The 24,028-nt window shown below is 37.4% G+C and overlaps 1 long non-coding RNA gene across 1 annotated transcript; it reads left to right on the top strand.

Moving 5' to 3' along the window:
• Positions 1 to 3,560: 3,560 nt before the first annotated feature.
• Positions 3,561 to 23,655, top strand: LOC129135729 (uncharacterized). Its single transcript, XR_008536763.2, has 4 exons — positions 3,561 to 3,711; positions 19,596 to 19,672; positions 22,363 to 22,457; positions 23,302 to 23,655. It is a non-coding gene; the product is annotated as an uncharacterized LOC129135729 (long non-coding RNA).
• Positions 23,656 to 24,028: the final 373 nt, after the last annotated feature.

Here is a 24,028-nt window from a genome sequence, read left to right as displayed (position 1 = left end):
AAATAATAATGAAAAAAGTTAGCCAGGCATGGGCACATGTAGTCACAGCTACTTCAGGGGCTGAGGCAGGAGGATCACTTGTGCTGTGGGGGTCCAGGTTGCAGTGATCTGAGACTGCGCCACTCCACTCCAGCCTGGGTGACATAAAAACAAAAGAAAAAGAAAAAGAATTCTACCCACCACAGGTTGTACTGCATGAAACTTCCTGCCTCCTGCAGGAGAAAACCAGTGTAGGCCTCGTTTTCTGTTGGTGATATGTCTTCTACGTTTTACACAGAAGGGCAGCATAAAGGCAGGACAAAAGCCACACTAAATGGAGATCCCCAAACAGGGTTCATGCTTAGTTTGATTCTGATATTTGCTTATATCCTCACACCTTTGCCTGTGGCTGCCCATGGCTCTCAGGAATACAACCCAGATTTTACCATTGTTAATCAGTCTTGCATAATATATTCCCTGCTTATCTGTCAAGTCTATTCTGGAACTTTTCTTTTTGTTCTGTGATTCTTTTGATTTCAGGAATATTCTATGATATATTCTGCCTCAGGGCTGTTGCATAGATTATTTCCTCTGGCTCAAACTCTCCTGCCTATACCCAGTCATGAAATAAATTATCTTTCAGAGAAGGGAAGTTTGTATGCTGCTACCTTAGATTTTTCTACTTAATGGATTCAGACACTACCCTCTTTTAGGTTGTAAGCAAGCAGAAAACAAAGATGGAGGTAGGCAATGAAAAATAGTGTTTAGCACCCATCCCACCCCTGATGCTAACAGCTATGGGGACAGGAAAGCTGGAGAAGGAATGCAGCCACCAATCGTGGTGTGGTGACAATGGTGAGAAAACCACCCCTGAGGGAAGCCAACTGAACTAGCCAGGAAACAGGGGGCAGTGTCCTAGACTTACTTTGGGAACCACACCTATGGCTATCCTTTCACAGGCCCATCCTAAATACTTGTTCTACTTCCTAGCCATTATTTTAAGGATTTACCCTGGAATGCTGTCTATTTGTGGTGACACTTGAGCTGAGCTAAAGGGATCCTGACAGCTGGCTCTCGGCCCAGCTTCCAGGCATTTGCCTCAAAGTAAAAGCCTCGTCGGCCCACATCACAGAAACTATGGGATCATCTTAGGTTCTAATACACAGATTGTCAGAGTTCGCCTGTACAAAAAGCTCTGGCCTACTGTGAAAGCTTACTTAGATGGGGCAAAATTTTATTTTTCTACTCATTTTAGCAAATACAACTGAACCTGCCTTTGTGAGGATTATGACAGGGAAAGAAGTCTAGCATGGCTGACTTCATCTGGCTTCCAGCCTCACAGGCTGGCTGTCCTCACTCATTCCTGGGCCTAGGCCAAGATAATCAGGAGAAGAATTTAACTATGAAGTAAGCATGATAGTAGTCTCTGCCTAAATCTAACCCCCTTGGCTCAGGGATCAAAAACCCCTTTTGTAAAACTAATGAAAGTCCACAAGATTAGGATTATAGGAGGGGCCTGAGTTCTATTAAGATGTAGGTGTAATGAAATGATAACCAGCCATTGTTCCTTAGGTTACTCTTCTATAATCCTCTACTGCCCAGAAGTCATATGGCCAGAGGTCGCAAGATTTGTGACTTCCCCAGTTGCTCCTATAGATACTATCACTATACTAGAACCTAAGATTGGTCTTTTGAGATGTTTTTGAGATTTTCGCATTCTGGCATCTGACTGACTCCACCCAGACCCTAGACTCATGACTCAACCAGTCCTGTGCCCTCCCATACTCAGAGGTGAACTCAGCACATGAAGACCATTTTCCACACCCCTATGATTTCATCCCCAACCAATCAGCAGCACCCATTCCCCAGCCCTCACCCACCAAATTATTCATGAAAACCCTAGCCTCTGAGTTAGGAAGGCTGATTTGAGTAATAAATTTCACTTCTGCATGACTAGCCTTACATTAATTAAACTCTTTTTCTACTGCAATACCACATTCTCAGTAAATTGGTTATGTCTGTGCAGAGGGTGAGACAAACCCATCAGGTGATTACACAACCTTTTAATTTTATACTCAATGCATCTCTAACTTTTATTCATAATAGTCTTCAGACATAAATAATATTTTCACAATTCTATTAAACTGAAAGTTGAAGTATTGTATGACTCCATCAGTGAGATATTGGAAGTATGTGACAAATGGCAGTTTTCCTCAATAACCCTTCCCATTCATGGACCTCTCACTTGACCTTCAGATCTAAGCTTAAACATAATTTCCTCATAGGAAATCTTTGATAAGATTATCCTTGTGAACTATATTCTCCTAGTGATAGTTACTTTATCTTCATACAAAATACATTTATTTGGAAGTTTACTCTGCAAACGCCCATCCTTATCATATTGCAAGCTTCATATAGGCAAGAATGGTGTTTTTATTCATCACTGAATCCCTATACTAAGCAAAGTATCTACGGCATAGCTCACTCTGAATAAATATTTTTGAGTCAATAAGTGAACAGAACATGCATCTGCATTTTAAATTCAATGTTACTTTTGTCTGATGATCTCTTCAGTTCAACATGCTTTAGTTTACCTAGAGAGTATTTTGAAATATTATATTGACTGATTTTTTGCATCCGTAAGTGGAATAGTGTCAACAAATTTAAATCAAAGCCTTATAATTCGGTAATTTCCATCATGCACAGTAGACTGAAATTGTAAAGTTATATTCACAAAAAGTACAACTGTCAATTAGACTTGAGTGACCAAAAGCGACAAAGTCAAGAAAATTCAAGTTTAGAAAAGGGTTTGCTAAGTAAGGATTCTTATTGGATTCTAAGCTGGAAAAGAAAGAAGTGGAGAAAGGGGAAGGGCTAAAGGATTCGGAAGCAATAAGAACTTTTTAGATGCAGATCTCAATATTCTCAAAGAAAGTTAGTTAAGGGGACAAATAAACAAAGAAACCATAAGTAAAGTTTCACTGTGGAGCAGTTACAGGCCTGGTGTGACTGTAGGACTGTTTGGCAAAACTGATCTGTACAGTGTGCAGAACTGGGGATCATAGGTGGGTCACGCATATGGAAATTGAAGTCACACATGGTGATAGAAGCATGTGAGTGGTAACAAAGACACTGCAAATGAGGGAGAAAATTGGAAAAGGAGATTGAGAATATAGTCAAATGACTTGTTGGGCTTCAAAGGAAAAGGGTTTTCGAAAGAGGATACAGTAATAAAAGTATATTGTTTAAGGAAATATGACATGGAATTTCATTGTGAAATGGTATTGCTCGTCTGGGATGATACCTGAGGTTTGTTGTCTCACACTGAGGAAATTAAGAATGCAGATACACAAGGAGTGAGGTTAAGAGCAGAGGTTTAATATACAAAAGAAAGAGAAGAGCTCTCTCCTGCAGAGAGAGGGCTCCTGAACAGGTTTCTGGTCTGTGGCAAAATGCAAGGGGTTTTTATAGATGAGCTTGGGGAGGCAGTGTCTGATTTACATAGAGCAGGAAAGATTGGCCAGACCGGGTGTGCCATTTGCATAAGGCATGAAAAACTGGTTAGGGCTAAGTGTACCATTTGCATAGAGCATGGCCACCCCCAATCATTTGTGATGCAGATGGATTCTCCACCTGGTTGGTGCCATGTTGCCTGTTTCTTCACTGTACACGTGGTAACAAAGAAATGGGAAGAAGATAAGAGCCTCCACGCTGGACATGCCTGGCCCCAAGGTAGTCTTTTTCTATTGGCACAGTTGCCAGCATTCTCCCAAGCAAGCTTCCAGCTTGTTTATCTATGTTTGCAGCTCAATATTTCAGCCTACTCTTTGTTAGAAAAGAATAATTTCTTGGGCTGCATTTTTTTTAGAAGGGAAATTCCACCGAGGACTCCGTTGCCTGTACTATCTGCCTAAATTGTTTCTTTCTGTCTGCAGTATCAATTCCACATAGGGGGGATGAGGATGAAAGGGGTGTGAAGTAACACTGTGGGTAGTGTTTGAAGGCCCTAAAAAGGCCAGTTGAGGAGTTTTTTCATTTAATAAGCTTGGCCACTTGGCTCTGGAAGTGAGAAAAAGAGTAAGGAAGAGTATGAGCAACACATACTATGCTCTGCTCCTGGAGAGTCTTCACCTAAAAGGACTACATGTGATACTGGGTTTCCAAAGAATAAAATGCTTCTCACGTTTTCAAAATCTAGATTTTCCAAGATACAACCAGAGGATAACATAATGGCAAGAGTATTTAAAAAAATTAGCATAAAAGTCCTGAAAATTTCAAATTCCAGGTATCACATGTGTCAAAATGATTTATAGATAACAAGAACTCTTCTAACAAATCCACCAACTACTGATTAAGTATTGTCTTTCTTGAGAGACAACTTCACATTATGCCTGTGTATGCAAACTAGTCCATATTTTACTTTTCTTACTTTGAGGAACAATCCATTGGCAGCACTTTTAAAAACTAGCCGTAGGTCCTTATGACCCAGCAATAAACATGCCATCAGTCTGGGGAGAACTTTCTTGTCTGAAGAGGACAGAGTAAAATAAGTGCCTCCTAGTGGCCCCCAAACCTTTAGTAGAGTGAGGTCAATCGTATTCCTAGCTTAGGAAGAAGATCTAAATGATAGCAACTTTTACTCAGCAATCAGAATCCATCACACACTCTAAACACTCATTTGGCAGCAATGAAGGACCTTATATTTATATTTATGGTTTAAAATGCTTATATTTCTTGTAGTTTATTCTAACCACATAAGATTATTAACACCAAGAACCATATCTTATAATTCTTTCGTAACCTGCATCAACATCTAACTCAGTGCTAGAAACATACTCAGAACTCATGAAACCACTATCTGATTAAAAGTTACAAAGTCCCAGGTTAGAAAAACAATGATCATTCTTGCTTTATACAGCCAGAACTCCCAGGGCCCTTTAGCTTACATTGGATCTCCTGTTCTCTTGTAAAGGCTGCCTATCAAAGCTAACCAAATGCACACAGGAACCACATTATTCCCAGCAAGGTTTTCCATTGCCTAATTAATTCAACCTTACTCTTTCAAGATTTCCCAGTGAGTAGCACTATTGAGTCCGGATGACTTAAGAGGCTGGCTCCCACAGCAAGTAATTTTATGAACTGAGTGTGAACTAGAAGGAGTGATAAAATATTACCTGTCCCTATTGCTCTATTTGAACTAAAGCTGTTATTTTGAAATTGGCTATCCTTTCTAAATACCATTCACATAGAACTAGGTTTTAAATCAGGCAGACTTTCCAAGAAGCCAGACCTGTTAGATGGGAGAAGGGTAGTGAAGTGATGAAGTAGAAACTGGTATTAAAATATCCACAATGTTTCTCCCTCACCCCAACACACACACCACACACACACACACACACACACACACACACTAAGGTTTAGAGGCTGTTCAATGTGGTGCTTCGTATGAGTTTAATTCTTGAAAGGCAAATCAGTGCTTTCTTATAAGAATAATAAGGACGCAAACAAGGCTTTTCTTTTAGTGCATGGACTAAATCTGGAGCATTTCCAGGTCCCCAGAGCCCAATATCCTGCTTGGCCAACAATTATCAATCCAATCCTCTGGAGAAGTTTCAACAGACTTCCTCTCTGAGATGATATTTATATCTTGATTCTCTTAGTCTCCTCTTTATCACATGTTGGCTGTTCATCTTCCTTCTCTCAAACACCCAGATTATAATATTTGGAAAATTACTTGTCTTTCCTAGTGGATTTATTATGCCTCTCCCTATTAATACTGGAAACAGTTCAGTCTAAGACTACAGTCATCCACTGATCTAGAATAGGCTGGAAGTTCTTCAAGAGGAGGTATTTATGTAGAAAGTAAACCAGTGAACAAAGAATAAGCAACCTCAGTTTGTTTTGTTTAGGTGTAGGAATGGGGACTATGGAATATAGTTACACATAAAGACATTTGAGAGCTAAAGAAAAACCTCTGGCTTAAATCGAAATGTTGAGTAAGATTTTCCAAAGCTCAAAACCAAACCTATTTCAATTTCACTGCTTGTTAAACTCTTTCATTTGAAATCCCTCTCAGTTGCTGAATTGTCTGCTTTTGTAGGAAGAAATTGTGATATTTTTTCCTTCTTGTCCTAGGTCAGTTTTAAAAATCAACTTTATTGAAGTATAATTGACATACAATAAATGACATCCATTTAAAGCGTGTAGTTCAATAAGCTTTCACAGATGCATACACCACAATCAAAATACAAAATATTTATATCCATCACCCCAAAAAGTTTTCTCATGCACCTTATTATCTATCCTTTTTGCTGTCCCTAGCACTGTGGGCCACCACTGATTTGCTTTTTGCTTCACAGAATAGTTTGTATTTTTAGTATTTTATATTAATGGTGTTATGCAGTATGTACATTTTTGTTTCCGACTTCTTTCACTCAGCTTAAAGATTTTAGATTCAGCCATGTTTTTGCATATATTCATAGTTTGCTCTGTTTTATGGGTGAGTGGAATTCTATTCTATAGATATATCACATTTTGTTTATTTATTCAACTGTTGATATGTGTTGGAGTTATTTCTAGCTTTTGAATATAGTAAATAAAGGTTTGGGTGGACATGTTTTTATTTTTCTTGGTTAAATACCTAGAGGTGGGATTCTGGGTCATAAGGTAAGTACATGTTTTACTTTTTGAAAATCTGCCACAGAGATTTCCAAAGTGGCTGTACAATTTCACATTCTCACCAGTGATTTGTGAGTGTCAGTTGCTCCAATTCTTTATTCGCACTTGGCATTACCATTTTTAGTCTTTTTAGTTTTAGACATTCTAATGGGTAGGAAGTGACATTTTATGTGGTTTTAATTTGCATTTCCCCATGAGTACTTGATGTTGAGCATCTTTTCATGTGCTTTTTGGCCATTAATATATCTTCTTTTGAGAAGTCTGTTCAAATCTTTTATTCATTTTCATGGGGTGTAAGCCTTCTTATGATTGAGTTGTGAGAGTTCTCCATATATTCTGGATGTCATTCCTTTGTCAGAGATATGTATTGTAAATATTATTTCCCATTTGTAGCTAAACATTTCATTTCCTATTTCTGTCTTTAAAAGACCAAACTTTATTATTTTCATAGTCTAATTTATGAATTGTTTATTGTTTTATGATTCATATCTATTATGCTCTGTCTAAGCATTCTTGACCCTCTCCAAAGTTGCAGAGATTTTCTCGTGTGTGTGGTTTTTTTTCTTCTAGTCTTATTCAAAGTAAATCCCTTCTAGAATAATATAGTTTTGAGAATATCTCAAATACTATTTATTCAGTTTACAAATTTTGATATGTGTATCGGTAATGTCAGGGATCCTCAGCATTCCCAAATGGAATAAATGGTCCATAGAGTAATGCTGAACAGAAAATCAGGTTTTGGTGGAGAGCCATTTTTTTCATTTTCTTTCTTTTTTTCTTTCTCTCTTTCTCTCCTTCCTTCCTTCCTTTCTTCCTTTTCTTTCTTGCTTTCATGCTTTCTTTCTTCTTTCGTTTTTTCTTTCTTTTTTTTTTTTTTGTAACTCTAGAAGCAGCTAAGATTCATCCATAGAATTTACGGCCAGAAGATTAGAGAATAGCGATATTTTCGTCTGATTGCCACCAGTTTGTAGGTAGAAAAACTGAAGAGTCTAAAGGTTATGTGATTTTCACATGAACACATGATTAGTTCTTTTTTTTTTTTTTCTTTTTAAAAAAGACCAGGTCTCACTGTGTTGCCTAGGTTGGTTTCAAACTCCTGGGGTCAAGCAATCCTCCATCCTCAGCCTCCCAAAAGGGCTAGGATTACAGGCATGAGAAACGACGCCCAGCCCGAGTTCTTTGTTTTTTCTACAAAGTTGTCTTCCTTCCATATGCAATAATCTGAACCCTCACATGCAGTTCTGAAATAAGAGTCTTCATATTTCAACAAATCTTGATTATGATCAGGAGATCATTACTGAGAATATGCCTTAATTGAAGTTCCAATCTCAAATATGCCTCAGAAGAACTACCTGAAAGTTGCTAATTTGAAATGAGAATTTCATTATTCCCCCGGTAGCACCTTTCTAAATGATAGGATGTCAGAAAAACTCTTTCTCCAAATATTCCCTATTTATCCACTATATTTAGTTAACTATTGCTGCATTGCACATTACCACCAAAACTCAGTGGCAACATCTGGGAAAGAAAAGAGAAGGGCAAAATGGGGTGGTAGGAATGTTACTTTCTGGGATCCTTTGTCTGGAAGCAGCCCCACCCTCAAGAGGTATTAGGAAATACCTGTACTTGAAACAAAATTGTGAAATCCACTGAATTTGTTCTATTGAGTCCAGCTTGTAGAATGGTTATTTCATAGACTGAAATTGCCACACTGACCCTCAAAGTTCCTACTCATGCGGGACTTTTCTATGGAGAGCAGGAATTTTGCTAATCTGTTCAGTCCTTTTGATGAGAAAAAACGCATCCCCTCTGGGAAAAAGCAGCCTCTGGGATTGTGGCTGGGTGCATTTTGAGACGAAATAGTCATCTTTGTCTCCTGTTGAAACAATCCTCTGGCACAAAGCTTAGAAAGGGGAGGATGCAGTGCCTTTCAGCCTAACTCATCTCCCTAGTTGGGAGCTTTTGCGCAGGGTACATACCACCTGTCTGGATTCAGCAGCATAGATTTCTAGAAAGGAATAAATTCAGCATTCTTTGTTGTCTTTGCAGTCAAAAGTTGAGCTTAAATTTGGAGGTAGAAGACCTGAATTTGTGTTTCAGTATTGCTCCTTACTTAGATAGCAATCTAGGGCAAATACCTCTCAAAGTTTCAGTTTCCTCTTCTTACATGAGGCTCTATGTGACAGATGAAAGTGTACATGACATAATCCTTGTGGTAATTAAAGATAATAATATTTTGATGTTTTATAAAGTATAAGTTTTATGTGACAGAGCCAGTTTGGTTATCTTTTGAATGAGTCTATGATATGGATTCTCTATTCTTCAAAAGAGTTAGGGAGGCTGCAGAGTTCACAGCTGGCCCATAGACTAAAATTGTGGACCAAGTGATCTTCAAATCTATGTGTGTCCACAGAAATTCTCATTATCATAAACTTACTGGTATGCATAAATGAATACCATTTCTTGCATATATTAGTGGCCCATTTCTTGCATATATTAGTAAAGCTGTGTTTTAAAAAAAACAGTTAATGGAGAAAGAAACAAAAGGATTATAAACACAAGTTAGAAGCATGGCTGAAAATCATAGATATTTAATCTCTGTCTAAAAAATACAATAAAATTGTATGTGTGTTTTTTAATTTCTTAAATTTCCCCCGAGAGTAGAGAGCTATGGGGGAGTATTAAATGACAGGACTCCTTCAGTCTCCATTTTCTCACATAAATAAGTCCACCCTCTCAGTTATCTTTCTTATTTCTTCTTAAACATCTCCCCCAATCTTACCATTATCTTTACGGTACCAAAAAAAAAAAAAAAAAAGAAGAAGAAGCGGCAGAAGCAGCAGCAGGTGGGGGTGAGAAGGGAAGGACAAGCTATTGCAATTATGGCAACAACATGAAAAGGAAACCAGACACAGAAAGAAAGACTGCAAGGGGAAAAATTTAGTTTAGATGCAAGATAAGATTAAATACTTAAGTATTGACAAACTTGGCCCTGTTTATGGGTCTCAAAAAATTTATATGCTGGATCTTAGGGAGCAACAGAGGGCCGTGAAAGGCTTGAATTTTTTGCAAAGCAGAACATCTGGCGCTGAGGAAGTGGCCCAGGCAGGAAAGGCTCTGCCTGTCTGGTCCTCCCTGGTTCCCACATCAATGTTGGACTGTTTTCCCCAGCTCAGGACCTTCCTGAGACTTCCTGTAAATAGGCCAGCCAGTCACAGCCAGGGAAACTGATCTCCCTCCCCACCCCAAAGACGTTGTGAGAAAACCCATTTTCAACCCACAGTAGCCATGAAATTGCAGTAAAAAAAAGTTCTAAAGAAAAACAAAACAAAAAGCCCATAAAATCTTGTCAAACCGACCTTTCCTGAAAGGAAGCAAGTAGGAGAAACAGTGGGGTGTTTCTAAAACTTGAATCAAGTCCAGGCTTATTTTAAGGGAAAATATAATTCTTTCTGATCCCTGATGGTGTTTTAGGACGCTTTCTTCTCCCATCAGCACTTCTCAGACCCCAGTTACGAAACAGTAACTTACAAAAAGACATATCCGTCAGGGAGTGGTGGTTCAAGCCTGTAATCTCAACACTTTGGGAGGCAGAGGTGGGAGGATTGCTTGAGCCCTAGAGTTCAAGACCAGCCTGGGCTACATTGTGAGACTCTGTCTCAATAAATTAAAATGAAATTAATAAAAAGATATTCAATGGAAACAGCTTTCGATTGTGAGTTGTTATTGTAGTTGGTATTTATAACTTACATGTTTTTGGAGTTCCAGAACATATCTGTGGCTCCCAGGGTTGAGAATTAACATTACAATGGAAAAGATGCAACTTGAATATGCCTGGTATTGAATCTCAGCACAAATACTTATCAGGTGTATGATATTGAACAACTTACTTAAATATTCTGTGCCTAATGAGGTTAATACAGGGCCTGGCACATAGCAGAAGCAAAACACGTGTTCCTAGTCTGTATTCACAAACGATGCAGAGTATGGGTTTTCTATTGTCCCTTGCTCTATAATCTAGACAGACATTCATTGGCTGCCTCAGTTTGTAAGATATTTATTTCTTGGCTCTTTTTTTCCTTTTTTTTCTGGCTTTTATGATTACAAATTAGATTTCAGAAAAACATACTCAAACTTTTGTCTTCAGGAAAATTGGTGGTGCTACCATTTCCAGATCTCAGAGGAGCTTCACCTCTTGATTTATTTCCAGGCACTGTGGAAGTTAGGAACACATAGTTTAGCACCCCCTCCACACTCATAGAAATGTTGGATAAAATATAATAAGAAAGTAATTTTAAATACATTGTCAATTTTTAAAAAGAAAAGAAAAATCTCATTAATACACAAATAAAGAGTGTTTGCAAACCCAAAGCTAAAGCTGCAGAGGAATGGGATCTGGATAAAGTCCTCAGAAGAGCAGAGTTTTATGGCCTAAGCTGAGATAGAAGAGGTCTCATGGTTGTGTGAAGAGGGATAGGATAAATCACAGAGAGACCTGAATCAAGCCGGCAGGCCTCAGGGAACACACTTTCCATAATGCTGGAGCTGGAAAATTCTGCTTCCTGTCTAAAGAACCGGATATTTTGGGGGATTGCAGAGAGCAGAAAGAAGCACAAAGAGAGATTAAAAACCCAGGTCAATAACACATGCAGGAGTGCAATGTGAATTTATACTACCTTCATGGTATGGGAGCCTATAACAGATAGAGAAAATAACACAACTGGTTTGGATCTTAGGGCCCAAGAAGTAAATGCAAAACTTAAAAAAAAAGCATAGAGGACTGCTTTAACAACTCAGAGTTATGGGAGTTCTACAATAAGTAAACTCCACCAAAGTTAAACTCACAGTTAAAAAAATTATTAGCCATAGAAGAAAATGTACCATCAACAGGGAGAGACGACATATACAACCAATAAGAAAATTTAAACCCCAACGTCAAGAAAAAATGCTAGAGCAACTGATATATAACTGTTTAAAAAATAATTTTTGACAAAATATCATCACATTGAAGTTGTTAAATATCATAGACAAAGGACTAATATCCAAAGTCCATGTTGATATGCATGTGTGTGTGTGTGTACTGAGTGTATGTGTGCATGTGTGTATATATGTGTGTTATTCTGATGTAGACTGGAGTAATATTGGAAGGAGATACACTTTATGGTTTGGGGTTAGAGTTTTATTAAGGCTGACAGACCAATCTTAGAAAGGAAACTTTTGCAGGAAACTCTGCATAGAGGTGGGGCCTCAGAAGATTTCCTTGGTTTTATTTAAGAGGAATTAGAAAAAATCCATACATCAGCTCAGGACAGCAGCAAAGGAATCTTGCCATCCACCTGAGACTTGCCTGAGACAAGTGAAACCCGGAGGCCCTAGTAGAATCAAAAGCAAAACTGCCTTATGAGAACACAGTCAGAATCCAAGGGACACAAGCAACTCCTGCAGGAGGTTAGTTCCCAACCTAAATTCACAACCACAGAAGAAAACATGAGGTCAAATGAAAATGTGCTACAAGAGAATTAATGCCCCAAGGTCTGGCCATAAGAACAGTTTAATTTATACCATAACTATCTTTAGAACATTGAGAGTTGAAAAGGACGATGAGGAAGCTGTAATGATTGCTGTCATGTGTACTAAAATACTTGTATGTTGGGAAAAGTGTAGAGATAATTCTAGACCAACTGAGATTTTAAGAAAAGCTTCAAAGGACAGAAATAGAATGGATAACTTCCAAACTCATGGAGGAGGGGAGAAGTAATAATAATAACAATAAATCTAGAATAACCCAATAGAGAAATGAAGAAGGGGAAAAAAGAGGCAAGGGGCAACTGTGGGAAAAAAACTGGTATAAGTAAGTCCAAATATATCAGTAATTACAAGTTCTTAAAGCTATATAATATCCTATTGTATGTATTTGTACATATAATACATATTAGGGACTTCTGAACTATGCCAACATTTTTGACACATGGTTGCAATCAATATCTTTGGGTCATTAATTGTCAGTGACTTCCCTTTGGCATCCTCCTTTGTCAATTCCACTCAACAAGCTTTTCCTTTTACTCACAGTACCGTATATTACTTAATAGTCATATCACCATACGCTATATAATTTACTACTTAACAAGTAGTGAATTTCTCCTCCTTACCTCTCTTCTATCTTCCCGTTCTTTATTATTTTTCTTGATCAAATTGTTACTTATTTGCATATTGATTTATAGAGCATTTTTATAATGAAAAGTATCATTTGATGGTTAAATGTATATCAGATTTTTTTTCTGAATTAGTCACTTGGATTGTCATTTTTTAATGTAGTTATCTTTTGGTTTCTTTTTCAGTTTAGGACCAAATGTATTGATCTCATGGTTTCTGTTTTTTAAGTCATATTTTAAGAGGTCTTCCCACACATACACAAACACACACACACACTCGTGCATAAATGTGCATAAATGTGCATATAGTGCATATGCCTAAGTAAGGATGTATGTATATGTGTATATATAATGTATATAGACTTACGTATATAATATCGCCTCTAATGTTGGTATGTTCAAATGTTTTCTCCTCATGGAATTTATGTTTGTGTAAGAGTTAAGATAGGAAATTGTCTTTTTTTCCTAAATAGTTACCATAAATTTAAAAATACAACTCTCATCTACGGATATGCAGTGCCAGCTTTACCAAATGGTAAGTCCTTGTATATCTCTGAGTCTATTTCTGGGTTTTCTATTATGCTGTGTTATTCTGTATATCTATCATGTGATTCTACCCACTATTAAGTTACTGTAAATTTATAATATGTTTTAATATCTGAGCATTCAACTCAAAAACTTCTATGCCACTTTTATATGTATATTTTTCTACATGATCTTTAGCACCACCTTGGAGGGTTTAAAACACACACTACAAATATATAACATCCTTCATTCTTATTGATATAGCAGCTTTTATTTTTATTGATATTTATAGATAGATTTAGAGAAAATCTACTTCTTTGTAATTTTGATTTTTACTGTTTTAAAACAGGGTATGCTTCACTCTATATTTATCAAACTATATTTTTATACTCATGAATCAATCTTCTCCCCCTACCCTGGTGATATGGTTTGGTTGTGTCCCCATTCAAATATCAACTTGAATTGTATCTCCCAGAATTCCCACATGTTATGGGAGGCACCCAGGGGGAGGTAATTGAATCATGGGGGCTGGTCTTCCCTGTGCTATTCTCGTGATAGTGAGTAAGTCTCACAACATCTGATGGGTTTATCAGGGGTTTCTGCTTTTGCTTCTTCCTCATTTTCTCCTGCCTCTGCTATGTAAGAAAACCTTTCACCTCCCACCATGATTTTGAGACCTCCCCAGCCAAGTGGAACTGTAAGTCCAATTAAACCTCTTTTTCTTCTCAGTCTCAGGTACGTCTTTATCAGCAGCATGAAAATGGACTAATAACCTGGTAACCACCAATCTACTCTGTCTTCATGGGATACACTTTCTTAGCTCCCACATATAAGTGACAACATGCGCTATACATTTAATCTTCTTTTGTGTAAATTGGGTACATTTAAAGGATTTGGAAAGGTTTAAAAATGATGTAGATATTGCTTATTTCTTCTTCAGCATATTTCCAGATAATTTATACACTAAGTTGCTATTAAGAATGAGATTTTTCTTCCATTGTCTTTGCTACTGGATGTTATTAAGACATAAAAAAACTATTGATTTATATATGTTAATTTTAATTCAATCAAGTTCAAAAACCTTATTGAATTCTCTGATTTTAATAAGGTTTAAGATTTGATGTTTTCTAGGTATTGCGTCATATTATTGGCAGTGATATTTCTTACTTTCTCTTGGGTTTTTCCTCCTTTTCTCTCTTGTCAGATATATCACTTACTATTTCCAAAACAACGTTACATAATAGTAATGATAATGAAATTCTTATTTGATTTTTGGTTATCATGGAAAGGCTTCCAATGTCTTCGGGTTGAGTTAAAGTATATAGTTCATTATTTTAAAGTAGTTATATGTAAAGCACATATTTTGTCATATTAGTTTGCTTCTATTCCTATTTTACTTAGAGACATTTAAAATATATATATACATTTTTTAATGGAAAAAATGCCTTTCAGTATCTTTGGAGATCATCATATTAATAGATTTTTTAACATTGAGTCGTAGTAAAAATCTTTTTTTTTTTTTAGGCGGAGTTTCACTCTTGTTGCCTGGGCTGGAGTGCAATGGCGCGATCTCAGCTCACCGCAACCTCTGCCTCCCAGGTTCAAGCAATTCTCCTGCCTCAGCCTCCCGGGTAGCAAGTAGCTGGGATTACAGGCAGGCTCCACCACACCCGGATAATTTTGTATTTTTAGCAGAGACGGGGTTTCTCTATGTTGGTCAGGCTGATCTTGAACTCCCGACCTCAGGTGATCTGCCCGCCTCGGCCTCCCAAAGTGCTGGGATTACAGGCGTGAGCCACTGCACCCGGCTATAAAATCTTTTTATGGCTTTCTCTTGGTCAGGTGCTATTCTCTTTGCTTATATTTTAAAATTTTAACTTAATATTGACAAATATTTCCCATGTGCTACTTTTTAAAAATTTGGGGATCGACATTGCACTGGTTTCAAAAAGAAGAACCAGAAATTGTCTTTTTTTGTCCATGTTCTACAACAGTTTATAAGGCTGTCTTTTTTCTGTTCTTTAAAAGTTTTATGTAATTTTCTGAGCTAACTCTCTGGTTCTAATGCCTTAGGGGAGGCAAGTAGGTACCTTGTAACATTATTTCCTGTTTGGAAATTGGTCCTTTTGTGTCAGTTTCAATTTATTACTGTTTCCTAGAAAATCATCTATTTTATGATTTTCAAATTTATTTTTTTGAGTTGAGCAAAGTTTGCATTCATAATTCCTTTTATTCTTCTGTGTCTGTGGCTATTTTCCCATTCTCATTTTTTACTTTTATATTTCCCCCTTTTCATAATTATATTTGCTAATAATTTTTTTACTATATGGATAATTATTTTTCAAAAAGATGACTCTTAGTTGTATTAGTTCTACCATTTTTCAGTTTTCTTATTTATTAATGTCTGTTTTTACTTTTTTAACTTATTTTCTCTTGTTTTTATTTTTCATCTTGTTTCAAATGTTTTTAGTTGTATGCATGATCTGTTAATTTTTTTTTTTTTTTTTTTTTTTTTTGAGACGGAGTCTCGCTCTGTCACCCAGGCTGGAGTGCAGTGGCGCGATCTCGGCTCACTGCAAGCTCCGCCTCCCGGGTTCACACCATTCTCCTGCCTCAGCCTCCCGAGTAGCTGGGACTACAGGCACCCGCCACTACGCCCGGCTAACTTTTTGTATTTTTAGTAGAGACGGGGTTTCACCGTGGTCTCGATCTCCTGACCTCGTGATCCGTCCGCCTCGGCCTCCCAAAGTGCTAGGATTACAGGCGTGAGCCACCGCGCCCGGCCGATCTGTTAATTTTTAATCTTATTTGTTAATATAATTACTTAGGGCTTTTCTCTCAACACTGCTTACAGTGCAGCCACAGCTCTGATTTATTTTTATGCCATTTCTATCTTCTTTAAATCTTTGTTATGAGTTCTTTATTTATTAGAGGTTTTTTCTTGCTTTTTTATTAGTATGCAGATATTTGAATTATTATCAGATTATATTTACAGTGCCATAAATCTTTAGAATTTACTGAGATCTCCTTGGTGGCCTAATATTTGTTTGATATGTGTTAATAGTCCTTGAAAATTTGAGAAGAAGGTACATTCTAAATTATAAAATGATATATATTATATGTAATTATATTTAATTTTAAAATCTAACATATTACTTAGGTCTTCTCTATCTTCATTTGTTCTTCACTTGACTTGTCAAAATTAAGAAGCAAAAGTCTTCTGCTCTTCATATGTTCAGTCTATCTGTCTCTCTGCCTCCACCTCCCTATCTGTGTCTCTCTCTCTCTGTTTTACATATTTATATTTTAGATAATTTATATCTTAGATACTAATGAAATTTGGACGATCTGCATAAATTGTGCCCATTATTATTATAAAAAAATCCTACTTGTTTTGTTCAGTCTTTTTACTCTGAATTCTACTTATCTAATATTAAATGTTATGACTACTAGTTTCTTTCCTCTTCAATTCTTGAAATGTTTTTTCCTTTTAAAAACAATTTTCCACTCTTTTTAGTCACTTTGTTTTAGATGTGTTCCTTATTTATGCTTTGTGAATTTGTACGATGACCTTTGTTATTATTCAGGAGGTTTGCTTTCTGCTTTTAGAAATGTTAGCAGTTACTTCTATTAATATAACTAGAACTTACTATAACATATTTAATTTTCTATGTCTATGAATAGTATCAACTAACTCTTAATATGAAGACACAAGAAATTAACATATTCCACAGCCTTTCAGTTCTTTCTTTCCTTTCTTCTCAGCATTGCCAATATAATACTTGATTATATGATTTCCATGGTTCTTGTAGTCTTTGCCTTTCTGACATTAAGAAGACAAACTTTAATTATCTGGTTTATCAGCTTTTAAATTTATAAATTAACTTGGCTATAAAGTGAAAAGCCAGTTTTATTTATACTACAAACTTCTTTAAATAATTTGTGTTTCTGTTGTGGGTATATATTCAAATGGTAGAACTACCTACACATCACATTCTTAACATTGGAAATCCAATAAGATTTTTATGTCTCTCTAAAAATAAATATAATTTTAAAAGCAAAGATTTTTTCCTGTAGTCAACTGAGAGTTAGCTAGCAATTTTAAGAAGAAATTTAGATAGGACAAAGGCATATACAGCATAGAAAAGAATAAATCCAATGGCACAAGAGTAGTATAACTCAAGTTTGTTACCGAATATTTTAAGTACATAAATTTAAATCACATCACTATAGTACTATTTTGCATGTAATAATGTTGCAATAAAATATTGCAAGACAAAGATAATATTTGTGAAGTGAAATAAAAATGCTTTGTCTTAGCTTCACCTGCATGGTGCCTTATGTAAACACACTGCTGTTTGCTCACTAGAAAGAATTAGTTGAATATACATTCTCAGGACAGCTTGACATACAGTCAAGAGGTACAGACTGTACTACTTGTCTAACTATGCAAACTTTTCATTTTGAGTTAAGCAGAAGAGGCAGTTTCCAATGTGTTTGTCTTTTGCCTGAGAACCTCTTTACATCTCGTGTAACCCCAGGAGAAAATACCACTGGGGTTACTTAGAGGAATTCGGACTACTAGAATTGGATCTGAGTTTTATTTGCTGTGTCAGGAAAAGCCTACTTGTCTACAGGGTGACTGTTGCTATCTCAGAAGAAGTTCGGTCTTAGTTGTTTAGGAAGTCACATATGGGCAGTCTTCACATGGACTTTTTTATATGCCCTTAATCAGTTGCGTCTACCTTATACTGCCCCCTAGAGTACACAAAGTCCATTGACAAGCGTTATCTTCCACACATTTTGAGTGTGCCAATCACAAACTGCATCTTTAAGTCATTTCTCTATTGCTCATTCATACATGTATAACCATAAATAAGATTTACAACTGACCTTTATTGTGAAGTACACATGCTATATCGTACTGCTTCTCTAACACTGCTCAAAAAGAATGTTAGATGTCTTAGTAGATAGACTCAACATACCTATCATCAGAGAGATAGACATAGTTGCATTAACTTTCATAGCATTGACAAACCTCAGCCTCCTTGCTTGAAATGTTACCAATACTAATGCTATTTACCCCAATCATAATCATCATCGTAAGACAGCAAGCCTCCCTCCTACACATTTGTAACTAAACTCAGTGCTTCCAACTCAGAGATGGTTTTCAATCAATATATCCATTGTGTGAAAGTAAATGCGACTTGGCCTTCAGCCAAGACTATGCCCAAGACATTAGTTCTGTGTTCCCTGAGTGAATTCAGCCTTTCTTATAGGATTCAGGTATTTAATCACTCCATGTCTACACAATATCACTGCGAGCCCTGGGAAGCATTACCACATTGCTGTTTTTATTTTGTCACTCACTCCCCTTACTGGTTTGTTTTTAGAGGTTTAACTGAGCCTTTAGCCTAAAGGCTATTTCCTTTACATGTGTTATACAGAAGTATGTAGGAATTTCGCCAAGAGGCAATATAATGAGTGTTGGAAATGGGACAGGTTTTGGGGTCAGATGGACCTGCATTTGAGATCTGGCACTGTCACTCACTTATTGAGCAACCTGGGAAAGTTTACTTAACGTCTGAAAATCTTATTTTTTCATCTGTAAGAATGCATACTACACTCCAAATTGCATAATTATTTTGAAAATTAGAAATAAAGCCATGTATCTAACAGATTTTTAAAAAGTAAATAGCTCATGGGTATGTAATGTATTTAAAAGAAAGGATTCACAGGAAAATATGTGACTTCTTATCTCTACTATCAAAGAAAAGAAAAAAAAGAAACATTACCCTAAGAAAATAAGATATCCTTGGGTTTTTTTAGTTCTAATGTTTAAATTAATATGTTTCACATAAAAAATCTTCTACCAGTTTTCGATTACAGATGACTTAATCTAACAACAACCATCCAGGAAGTGTGAGGACTGTGCTAAGTGCCATGAGAAACTCAGGACACACTGCAAGAGCCTGGCACTTACTGAGGCTCAGAAAACAATACCCCAAAGTCTGGCACTTTGGCATGCTGGGTACTTTGAACTAAAGGAGATTGGAAGGCCTGAAAAGCAGCCTCAGAAGCAGTATCTCTCTGACCTGTTCCTGCCTGCCTATCTCCCACCCCTCATTTCCTCACAAAGCAAGCCATAAAGACTAGAATTCCTCTTTCTCAACCTAAAAAATACGTCTGTAACTTTCCCCTGCCTTTCTGTGTAAGATCTGGCCATCAAGACATTTTTTGACCTACCTTCCCTCATTCCAGGAAGAGTCCTGTCCTGTACCCGGGAGGAAGAAATGCTACACAGAGAAGCCAAGATGAATCTGAACAGACAGCCTTTGGTGAGTTTCTCCCCTCAGTTTATTACTATTAGATTATTCCCTTTTTGTCTGATCACATTTCTCCATGTCTGTCTATTCTTCCTGGAGCCTAACCATGAACAATAGACACTTTTCCCAAAGTCTTTGGATATGTGTCTCTTCATTTGGCAATTTTGATTCATGTCATTCATAATAAAATTGTAGCTGTTAAGTGTAGCATTTTCCTATGTTGTCTCAGTCATTTTAGTTAGTTATCAACCTGATAAAGTCATGGGAACCTCTTAATTTGCAGCCAGTTGGAAAGACATGTGGGTGGTATGTGGGCCCTGAAGTGTGGCTGGTGTTTGCAGTAAGGACAGCCTTGTTGAGGGTCCATGCCCTTTAACCTGTGGGTCTGGTGCTGACTCCAGGTGATTAATATTAGAATTGTATTACAATATACCAGTTGGTATCAGAAGACTTGCTCAGAAAGTTCAAACTCAACTGGGGAGAAGATAATGATAAAACCAATACCAAAAATATAGAAATTATCTGGAATTGCACTAGGAGGTATTTGAGATACTCAGAAGATTTCCTGAAATAAAACACTGTATTAGTTTGGAGAGCTTCTAATACAAAATACCACAGACTGGGTAGCTTAAACAACAGAAATTTATTTTTTCACAGTTCTGAAGACTGGAAGTGCAAGATTAGGATGTCAGCAGGTTTTGTTTCTTCCTGAAGCCTTTCTCCTTGGCCTCTAGATAGCCTCCTTCTTGCTGGGCCTCATGGACTTTTTTCTGTGTGTATGCACCCTACTTCTTCATTTTCTTATAAGGACACCAGTTATATTGGATGAGGATCCAATCCTAAGAATCTCATTTTATCTTTATCACCTTTTTAAGGACCTTATCTTCAAATACAATTGCATTCTGAGATTCTGGGGGTTAGGAGTTCACATATAAATGTTGTTGGAGAGACAATTCTGCCCAAAACGTGTAGTATTTGGATTCATCTAACTATAAGGTGTCAGTCAAAAACATGGTAGTGGAGGAAATTGCTAAGGGAATGAGTATAAAGAGAATATAGATAAGAGCTAATAACAAAGTACTTGGGAATAGCACATAACAAAATTATAGAAAGTCAAAAGTTAGAAATCTAAAATACTTAAAGATCAAAGTGGAAAGAATGATGATAAATCATTCAACTATTACAATGCCACAAGTAGCTAATGCAATTAGTTTGCTGGTTACTCAACTAATAGGACTATATCACTGTGGCTACTGCAACAATTAATTAACTGGGGGAAGAGGAGAACCTGGAAGGCAATCTCCAAAACAAGTGGATGAGGACGGATAAAAGGAATAATGAATGTGGGCAGAAAAAGGAAAAAGAATAAATTACCAGCAGAATATCTGTGTCATGAAGCCTTTTATTAAAAACTAACCTCTGATCCATACTTGGAGGATAAGCTGATTTCCTCTTTGAGTATCTCTGATATCCTAGGCATGTAAAAAAAAAAAAAATGCAAAATCTTCCTCCCCTTCCTCCAAGACTGGGAAAAAAAATCTCACTAATTTTGCCTGAACTCAACGACATTGCAAAGGAGGATAAAAATGAAATTTCTAATAGGTTAATCCGTTATATAAATTATTAGAAGTACTACTGACTTTTTAATATTTTAGTTATAAAATATATAGCAAACAATCTAGGAAGAAATGATTCTTTCATTTACTCCCTAGATGTTAGAAGACACTGAGGCATCAACAGGGTTTAATTCCATACTCTGTCATTGAATATAGCAATTTTAATTGCACCAATCAGCACTTTGTGTCAAGCTCAAGATTTGTAAACGCACCGATCAGCACTCTGTGTCTAGCTCAAGGTTTGTAAACGCACCAATCAGCACCCTGTGTCTAGCTCAAGGTTTGTAAATTCACCAATCAGTGCTCTGTGTCTAGCTAATCTACTGGGGACTTGGAGAACTTTTGTGGCTAGGTAAAGGATTGTAAATGGACCAATCAGCTCTCTGTAAAACGGACCAATCAGCTCTCTGTAAAATGGACCAATCAGCTCTCTGTAAAATGGACCAATCAGCAGGATGTGGGTGGGGTCAGATAAGGGAATAAAAACATGCTGCCTGAGTCAGCAGGGGTGAGCGAGCCGAGGTGAGCCAGCAGGGGTAACCTGCTCGCATCCGCTTCCACGCTGTGGAAGCTTTGTTCTTTTGCTCTTTGCAATAAATCTTGCTGCAGCTCACTCTCTGGGTGGGGCCGCCTTTATGAGCTGTGAGTTGTAACACTCACCGCAGAGGTCTGCAGCTTCACTCCTGAGGCCAGTGAGACCATGAACCCACTGGAGGGAATGAACAACTCCAGACACACTGCCTTTAAGAACTGTAACACTCAGTTTGAGAGTCCGTGGCTTCATTCTTGAAGTCAGCAAGACCAAGAACCCACAAATTTCAGACACATAATGACCATAGCAACTTAATCAGAACTCAGTGAGTAGTAGATTTGAACTTAATTAAGAAAATGCAACAAAAACTAAAGTAGGTTTTACTAAAATATATGATTTAATAAACTCTACAGCTTTTGCTGAAGTTCTTATAATTGGGTCATAGCAGTAAATTCAATAAACGACTTCTAAAATGCTTTAATGGTGTTTGTGTCCTGGACATGATTTTCCCCAAGAAGAACTGTTGTATTCACCCTACCTTTAACTGTTTCTAGTCAGTTCCACAGATTCCATAAAAGTTAACTCCAGAGCAGAGAATAATGCCACAGTCGGGATAACATCCGATATTTGCAGTCAGAAGAAATATGAGGTAACACCACCAAATAAATAATGTATTAACACTACAGAATTTCTTCACAACTAAAAAGAATGGACGTTGTTTATTGTACTCTACCAAAATACCTAGTGTTCTCTTTGAAAATAAGGAAAATAATCAAGACTCTCAGTTACTATTCAATTGTGTTGGTTAAGACTATTGCTAGAACACTACATATTCATTTCTATAGGCAAGAATATCATGATGAGGTAAAAACATCAAAGAGAGCCTGTATTCTAAGTTAGCTAGGAGATTAGACTTTTATTTTCTTCTTTGATAGATTATATAATTTTCCACAGCAGTGTACATAGAAACCCTAATATGTTACTACTTATAAAAATGAGACTTTTTGGCTGGATGCAGGCTCATGCCTGTAATCCCAACACTTTGGGAGGCCAAAGTGGGAGAATTTCTTGAGCCTAGGAGTTTTCCCAGCCTGGGAAACATAGGGATATTCTGTTTCTATAAAAGTAAAATACAAAATTAGCTAGGCATGGTGGTGCAAGCCTGTGGTTCCAGGTACTTGGGTGGCTGAGGTGGGAGGATCACTTGAGTCTGCGAGGTTGAAGCTGCAGTGAACCATGATTGAGCCACTGCACTCCAGCCTGGGTGACAGTGAAATCCTGTCTCAAAAAAAAAAAAAAAAGTAATTAATTAATTAACTTAAAAAGAAAGATACTTCTTTAGAAAAATGTCTCTAGTCCCTTCTAGCTGGGGCATTTTATTCTTTGCCAAAAGCTGTAGCTCTTTGTATCGTTTTATATCCATAATCTGTCATCTGTCATGTACCGTGTTTATCCATGTACTTGATTTGTATTTATTCTCTTTTTTTTTTTAGACAGAGTCTTGCTCCATCACCCAGGCTGCAGTGCAGTGGCGCGATCTTGGCTCACTGCAAGCTCCACCTCCCGGGTTCACGCCATTCTGCTGCCTCAGCCTCCCAAGTGGCTGGGACTACAGGCGCCCACCACCACGCCCGGCTAAATTTTTTTGTATTTTTAGTAGAGATGGGGTTTCACTGTGTTAGCCAGGATGGTCTCGATTTCCTGACCTCGTGATCTGCCTGCCTCGGCCTCCCAAAGTGCTGGGATTACAGGCGTGAGCCACTGCGCCCGGCTGTAATTATTCTTTTCGTGTTAAGCAATGGTAAAAGAACTGACTGAAAATAAGAATATTAAAAAGTTTCTCTGCTAAAAACAGAAAATTATGTTTGTTACCATTCCTACTATAACCCCAGTGATATGGCTCCGATGAGTGGAGGAACACCAGGGTTCTTGGTCTTCATGCCAGTTTAGATAAAACGACACAGACATACGTGGAGTGGTTTTAAGGAGCAGACAGTTTAATAGGCAAGAAGAAAAGAGAAGGCAGAGGGAAAAGGCTCCCCGATACAAAGACAGAGGGAGGGGGCCTCCAAAGCCAAAAGAGGAAATCCCAAGTGCAGTGGATACCAGCCAGGTATATGTAGAGGCTGGAGGAGGTGGTGTCTGATTTGCATAGGGCTCAGGGGATTGGTTTGACCAGGCCTGTAATTCACGGGGCCTGAAAAAGCTGGCCCTCCCACC

Source organism: Pan troglodytes, chromosome 7 (assembly GCF_028858775.2).
Source record: "Pan troglodytes isolate AG18354 chromosome 7, NHGRI_mPanTro3-v2.0_pri, whole genome shotgun sequence".
Taxonomy (NCBI): Eukaryota; Metazoa; Chordata; class Mammalia; order Primates; family Hominidae; genus Pan; species Pan troglodytes.
This window is presented reverse-complemented; position numbering and strand designations above follow the sequence as displayed.